The sequence below is a fragment of the Pan troglodytes genome, chromosome X, assembly GCF_028858775.2.
Source record: "Pan troglodytes isolate AG18354 chromosome X, NHGRI_mPanTro3-v2.0_pri, whole genome shotgun sequence".
Lineage (NCBI taxonomy): Eukaryota > Metazoa > Chordata > Mammalia > Primates > Hominidae > Pan > Pan troglodytes.
Genome location: NC_072421.2, coordinates 63,720,657 through 63,728,715, shown reverse-complemented (window position 1 = coordinate 63,728,715; position 8,059 = coordinate 63,720,657). Strand labels below are relative to the sequence as shown.

At 40.6% G+C, this 8,059-nt stretch overlaps 1 pseudogene; it reads left to right on the top strand.

Annotated features, from left to right (window-relative positions):
* The first annotated feature begins 5,401 nt into the window (after window positions 1-5,401).
* LOC465678 (eukaryotic translation initiation factor 4B-like) lies at window positions 5,402-7,305 on the top strand (annotated as a pseudogene).
* Window positions 7,306-8,059: the final 754 nt, after the last annotated feature.

Below are 8,059 nucleotides of genomic sequence, written 5' to 3'. Positions count from 1 at the left end.
ATTCCTTTCCCCCAAACAACAAAAATTTAAATTAGCAAATACTATAAATGTAATAAGAAATATAGAGTAACTATTTGGGGAAAAACATTGGTCTGCAAATTTGAGATTTTCTATAATTGTTAAAGGAAATAGAATAAACATGTATATCATTTTCAAGTGTATTTTATGGATGGCAGATATTTGGGTATCTTCTGAGGAGAGTTACCTGTTTAGACGTCTATGTCTCAGTGATGCCTATTTGGGTAGAAGGAAGGGCCAAGTGAAGAATCATTAAGTCTAGTCAGGGAGGTGGAAGTTTTAGAAGAGGAAATCTGAGAAGGAAATGGCTGGAGAAGACTTCCAGTGGAAGATCATTTAGGAGGCAGAATATTCTGAAATATATTTTGAGGGTATAAAGAGGAAACCTGAAGAGCTAGAATCTTTTGGGAGAGTTAATGTGTTTGAGGGAATGGTAATTACAGATGTAAGCAGGGATATCCTAAAGCCTGGGTACTATAAAGAGAAGTAAGCCATTAAATCAATTGTATCTGGGAGCTGAGGTGTTTAAGAAGCAAGACAATGGGAAGGACATATTATTGGAGAAGGAGGTATGAATGGTAAATTTCTGTTCATGAATTAAATGTTTACAGGTATTGGCTGCTAAAGCCAACAGCATAAAAGCCATCTACCTGGGTGTTGGCCCAGAAGAGTGGCATACATGTGTTGTCTTCATCACATCCATCAACTGAACAGAGGTGCAGAATGCTAGCAATAGGCACATCTGAAAAACAGTGCACCAGAAAAGCTTTCCTAAAGACACCAGAAAGAAGTTTGTGGATCTCAGACTTTATGACATCTAGAATGTTGTAATAAGTGTTATTTGTTTTTTAATTTTATTTTTATTGATACATCATGGAGGTATATATTTTTGGAGTACCTGTGGTAATTTAATAAACTCATATAACTTGTAAAGATCAAATCAGTGTAATTGGGATATCCATTATTTTAAATAGTTTTCTTTATGCTAAGAACATTTGAATTATTCTCTTCTATGTATTTTTTATTGCCATTCTTAGACAGAATTTTTTTTTTTTTTTTGAGACAGGGTCTTATTCTGTCACCCAGGCTGAAGTGCAGTGGCATGATCATAGCTCACTCTAGACTCAAACTCCTGGGCTCAAGTGATCCTCCCACCTCTGCTTCTCAAGTAGCTGGGAGTACAGGCGTGACCAACCCACCTCAGCCTCTTCCAGGTATTTTGAGACACACAAGGCCAGGTACAGTGGCTCACAATTGTAAGTACTCCCAGAGCTTTGGGAGGCTGAGGTGAGTGAATAACCTGAGCCCAGGAATTTGAGACCAGCCCAGGAAACATAGGTGGACCCCCAACTCTACAAAACATTTTTTCTTTAATTAGCCAGACACGGAGTACCTGTGGTCCCAGATACTCAGGATGCTGACGTAGGAGGATCGCTTGAACCTGGGAGGTTGAGGATACAGTGAGCCATGATTGTACCATTGCACTCCAGCCTGAGCTACAGAGCAAGACCCTGTCTCTGGAAAATATAAAAGAAATACACAATAGATTATTGTAAACTACAGTAATAAATGATAATTAAACAACTACACATTAAATCTTAGAATCTAAATTAACAATTCAACTGTTAGAGAAGCTGTCCAGTTACATGTGTTTGATAGTTTTCTAAAATATAAATTCAAAAAGAATGTGGAAAAATGTGGTTATCTAAATTAATTATCCTATTGAAAACGAAAATTTAATCCTATGATAAAATTAACCTCTGCTGTATCTGTATGCTATTTCAGTGGAAATTGTAAGCTACAGTTTAGCTTTTTTATTCTTCTTTTTTACAGAGCCCTCACACAATTTAAGTTGGTCAAAAATATGAGAAACTATCCGGGAATTATTTGAGTTCTCTTAAGACTTCCTCCTTTACCTGAAAAGCAAATCATTGTCCAATTCTACTTCTTTCCCAGTCGAAACTGAGGTGTCTGTTTAATCCCTGCACCACAGAATGGAAACATGGCCTGTGAGCTGTAAATCCTGACCCTTGAGGTACTATTACATTGCTGTGTTATTTGCTACATGCTATACAATCTCTCTAAATGATACATATATATTGATAAAAAGTCATGTATGTATGATATTTACATATATACACACATTATATATAGCTAAAATTTATATGTGTATATATAAACAACTTTATAGAGATAATAATTTATAGGCCGGGCAGGGTGGCTCACACCTGTAATCCCAGCACTTTGGGAGGCCAAGGCGGGCAGATCACTTGAGGTCAGGAGTTTGAGACTGGCCTGGCCAACACAGTGAAACCCCGTCTCTACTAAAAATACAAAAATTAGCCAAGTGTGGTGGCACATACCTGTAATTCCTGCTACTACGGAGTTTGAGGCAGGAAAATAGTTTGAACCCGGGAGGTGGAGGTTGCAGTGAGCCAAGAAGACACAACTGCACTCCAGCCTGGGCGACAGAGTAAAACTCTACATCCAAAAAAAAAAAAAAAAGGAGAGAAAGATAATTTATATATCATAAAATTTGTCCGATTTTAAGGGTAGAATTCAATTTGTAGTGGATTTACTGAATTGTGTCACCATCACCATAATCTCATCTTAGAAGATTTTCATCAATCTAATAAGACCCCTCAGGGCCATTTACTAATCTACTTGCTGTCTCTATAGATTTTACTCTTCTGGCCATTTCATATGAATGGAATAATACAAGTGGTCTTTTGTGTCTGGCGTATTTCACATAGCATAGTGTTTTCATCTATGCTGTGGCATAGATCATTACTTCAACTCTTTGTATTGCTGAATAATATTTCGTTATATAGATATACTACATTTCACTTAACACATTAATCAGTTAATGGACACTTCTGTTATTTTCCAATTCTTTGCTATTATAAATGATGCTGCTATGAACATTCACAGGAAAATCTTTATGTGGAAATGTGTTTGCGATTATTTTGCATAGATACCAAAAATGGAATTGCTGGAAGTAATTGGAATTGAGTGGAAAACATTATGCTTAACTTTTTAAGAAATAGCTAAACTATTTTCCAAAGTGGATATACCATTTCACATTTATTTATTTCAGCAACGTATAGGGGTTCCTATTTTTTTCACATCCTCACCAACACTTGTCTGTCTCTTTTGTAATAGCTATTCCAGGTGTGATGTCTTTTTTTTTCATTAAATTGAAGTGATAGAATTGTTGTCCTGTGAGAATGTTTGGATATTGTATTATATAATATTCAAATAAAATGAAAGGAGAATTTGTGGGCACACTATTCGTTAGTTGACCTAAACACTGCAAATCATCTGTTGATATTATGTAACTAATAGATATGCTATAGCCCATATAATTTGAGCTCTTGCAACATGTAGGATTAATATTTTCCTGTGTTGATTATTTCTCAGGAAATACCCCAAAATATCAATTCAGGATGTACCTATGAGTGAAGATTCACTGGCCATTGGTTTGGATTTAGTGGTACCAGATTTCCAAGAACTAATGATCCAGGAATTATTTGGAGAGGCAACTATAAATATTTCTTTGGAGTTGGTGTTTTCTCCTTTCCATGTCAATGCTCCAATCTTGATTGAAGACAAACCAGATACTCAATGTAATGTTATAATGAACAGGTACAAAATCTCTTTCTTCTTTAAACTAGGGGGTTCTCCACATGTTTTTAAAGAGAATGCTTACTTTGTAATTTTTTTCATAATCTGGAAATCACTTTGGATAGAGTGGAAGAAAGGCAGGAATATATCAACAGAAGCTTGCAGAGACTTTGAAGGGTACCTCTGCACACTTTCACTTTCCTTTCTGATAAACCAAGAAACACTATTTACGATGGTGATTGGGATTTGGAAATCCAAGTATATAGCTAGTGAACCTCAAATCTAGCTGAGAAGTAGCATAATTCTATCATACATCCCTGATTGTACATTTGAATATTGATTCAATGTTTACTTTGAAACCTTAACCAATCAGACATTTTTTAGGAGAAAACTAAATTATGATCAATATCTTATACTGGGTCTTAGGTCTGATGTATGATTTGTGTTTCTGAAGAAATCTGTATATTGATTTTCAGGCATATTCTTCTGAGGTTAGAAAATTACTTGTGGCCAGGTGCAGTAGCTCATGCCTGTTATCCCAGCAGTTTGAGAGGCCAAGGCAGGAGGATTGCTTGAGTTCAGGAGTTTGAGACCAGCCTGAGCATAACAAAATGCTGTCTCTACTAAAAACACAAAAATTAGCTGGTCATGGTGGTGTGCATGTGTAGTCCCAGCTACCCAGGAGGCTGAGGTGGGAGGATTGCTTGAGCCCAGGGAGGTAAAGGCTGCAGTGAGCTGTGATTGTGCCACTGCACTCCAGCCTGGATGACAGAGTGAGACCCTATTGGGAAGGGAAGGGAAGGGGAGGGGAGGGGAGAGGAGAGAAGGGAAGGAGGGAAGGGAAGGAGGGAAGGGAAGGGAAGAATGGAAGGGAAGAAGGGGAGGGAAGGGAAGAAGGGAAAAGAAGGGGAGGGAAGGGAAGAAGGGAAGGGAAGAAGGGAAGGGAAGAAGGGAAGGGAAGGGAAGAAGGGAAGGAAAGGGAAGAAGGGAAGGGAAGAAGGGAAGGGAAGAAGGGGAGGGAAGGGAAGAAGGGAAAAGAAGGGGAGGGAAGGGAAGAAGGGAAGGGAAGGGAAGAAGGGAAGGGAAGGGAAGAAGGGAAGGGAAGGGAAGAAGGGAAGGAAAGAAGGGAAGGGAAGGAAGGGAAAAAGGGAAGGGAAGAGAAAAAGGGAAGGGAAGGGTTCTTCTTAGTCCAAAGTATAATATAATATTATAGTGAGGGGAACAAAACATAATTAAGGAAACATTTCCCCTGTACTTGCACTCCCACGTATTATCATTGGTTCTCATATACCACAGATGCACTCTTTGACAATATATTTGGTATTTGTTCTTTTGCGATCTTCTAAAAATGAAAGCCAGGCATTGGTAGTGTAAAAACCCCCCGTCCCCATCTTATATCTGAAATTAACTCTGTAGGTAGGGTGAAACCTCCTGTTTGGCACAAAACTATAGGGAGAAAAAAAAAGTCTTCATTTCCTGAAACTAGGAGGTTGTGGGTGCTTCAGCAGAAATACTACTAAATTGGAGCCACAAAGTCACTATTGTCAGCAAATCTCTACCCATGAAAACCTTGAGTAGCGTGTGGAGGAAGGGAGTCTGCCTGAATTTCACCTTCATCAGCAGTGCTTACATTTGTCTGTTTACATGCTTTATCATTTTATATTTGTGTTATTCCCTGCTACTGACCCTCATTTATTGCCCAACCCCAGTGAGAAAAGCTTCCTGAGAAACACACCCAAAACTCTTTCCCTCTCCCAACATGGTGGCCTCAGCAAAAAAGAAGAAGAAGTAGAAGACTCTCCCTAACATACTTTCTGGCTGAGGATGGGAGGATTGGTGGAGGAAGAACTTATGTTTCCAAACCAGTACCCTGGGCTGATGAAACAGATGACCTGGAAGGAAATGTTTCAACAACTTGGCACAGTAATGATGATGATGTGTATAGGGTGCCTCCAATTGACCGTTCCATCCTTCCCACTGCTCCACGGGCTGCTCGGGAACCCAATATCGACCGTCTTCCCAAATCACCACCCTACACTGCTTTTCTAGGGAACCTATCCTATGATATGACAGAAGAGTCAATTAAGGAACTCTTTCGAGGATTAAATATCAGTGCAGTGCGTTTGTCACGTAAACCCAGCAATCCAGAGAGGTTGAAAGGTTTTGATTATGCTGAAATTGAGGACCTAGATTCCCTGCTCAGTTCCATGAGTCTCAATGAAGAGTCTCTAGGTAACAGGAAAATTCAAGTGGACGTTGCTGATCAAGCACAGGGGAAAGACAGGGAGGATCGTTCTTTTGGCCATGATAGAAATCGGGATTCTGACAAAACAGATACAGACTGGAGGGCTCGTCCTGCCACAGACAGCTTTGATGACTAAGAAGTGATGATAGCTTTGGAGACAAGTATCGAGATAGTTATGATTCAGACCGGTATCACAATGGGTATCAGGATGGGTATTGGGATGGCCCACGCTGGGATATGGATTGATGTGGCAGCCGGGATCACTATGATGACCAAGGCAGCAGAGACTATGATAGACGCTATGATTCCCGGATAGGCAGTGGCAGAAGGGCATTTGGCAGTGGGTGCCACAGGGATGATGACTATAGAGGAGGCGGGACTGGCTATGAAGACCAATAAGACAGACAGGATGATCGGTCATGGAGCTCCAGAGATGATTACTCTCGGGATGATTATATGGGTGATGATAGAGGTCCCTCCCAAAGACCCAAACTGAATCTAAAGCCTCGGAGTACTCCTAAGGAAGATGATTTCTCTGCTAGTACCTCCCAGTCCAGTAGAGGTGCTTCTATCTTTGGAGGGGCAAAGCCCGTTGACACAGCTGCTAGAGAAAGAGAAGTAGAAGAACAGCTACAGAAGGAACACGAGAAGTTGCAGCATCAGCTGGATGAGCCAAAACTAGAACGACGGCCTCGGGAGAGACACCCAAGCTGACAAAGTGAAGAAACTCAGGAACGGGAACAGTTGAGGCCAGGAAGTGAGTCATTGCAGACTGGGACCTCCGCCACATCCGGCAGAAATGCACGAAGGAGAGTGAGTGAGAAGTCACTAGAAAATGAAACACTCAATAAGGAGGAAGACTGTCACTCTCCAACTTCTAAACCTCCCAAACCTGATCAGTCCCTAAAGGTAATGCCAGCCCCTCCACCAAAGGAGAATGGTTGAGTGAAGTGAAGTTCTAACCCTCCTGCTCAATCTCAGAGCTCAGACACAGAGCAGCAATCCCCTACAATTGGTGGGGTAAAGTAGCTCCAGCTCAACCATCTGAGTAAGGACTAGCAAGGAAAGACGAAAATGAAGTAGATGGGATGAATATCCCAAAAGGCCAAACTGGGAACTCTAGCCATGGTCCAGGAGAGGGAGGGAACAAAGACCACTGGAAGGAGTCAGATAGGAAAGATGACAAAAAGGATAAAGACTCCAGATCTGCACCTCAGCCAAAGAAACCTGAGGAAAATCCAGCTTCCAAGTTCAGTTCTGCAAGGAAGTATGCTGCTCTCTCCATTGATGGTGAAGATGAAAATGAGGGAGAAGATTAAGCCGAAGAGACCTCAACATCCTGTGCTTTCTCCTAGTTTCTCTCCACCCTGGAACATTCGAGAGCAAATCAAACCTCTATCCAGACAAGACAAAATAAAACTCACCATCTCCTGGAGACCTTTCTTACCTAATTTTTTTTTTAAAGGAAATTCTTATTCATGCTGCTGCAGCCTTTAAAGTACTGAAGTAACTGGAGAATCACCAATATAGCCAGAGAGAAAGAGACTAGAGATTTTTAGTGGAAAAGTTGTGGTGCATTATGTCACCATGCAGTTGCCAGTGTGATTAGTGCCTAGGGGCCTCAATTTAGCAGAAATGGTAAAGACAGTGATATAACATTTGGAATCTGATTGGGCAGTAGAGGAGGGAGGTATAAGGGAAAGTGTGAGATTTCTACTGTTTCGTTTTTATCCTATTGTGGCATATATGAATTCTCAAACATTATCTGAATAAATTTTCCACTCTTGGAAAGGTAGATTTAGCCTCAAGTTGTTTTAGTCTCCAGCAGGCTGCCAGCAGCTCCTCCTATTTAATCCTGACTTTGGAGGCCAGCCTAGGGGGAATTCCCTCATTTTTTTTTTTGTTTTTACCACCCAGGAGTTGGGAGTGAGTCTATAGGCCATAACGAATAGGACTGCATTCGACCAAAATAAATGGGAAAATCGTGGTTTGAAAAGAAGCTTTTGGGAGGTGATGAGTCATTTTGCACCAGGTAATAGGGGAAAATTGTGTGACCTCCAGCAAACACATGAATGGTTATTTCCTGGAGCCAGAAGCACTTGGGAGTCATAGTAATTCCCAATGTTTTGTGTGTCCTGGTTTTCCCTTTCTAAACACTCTGCTTTTTGAAAG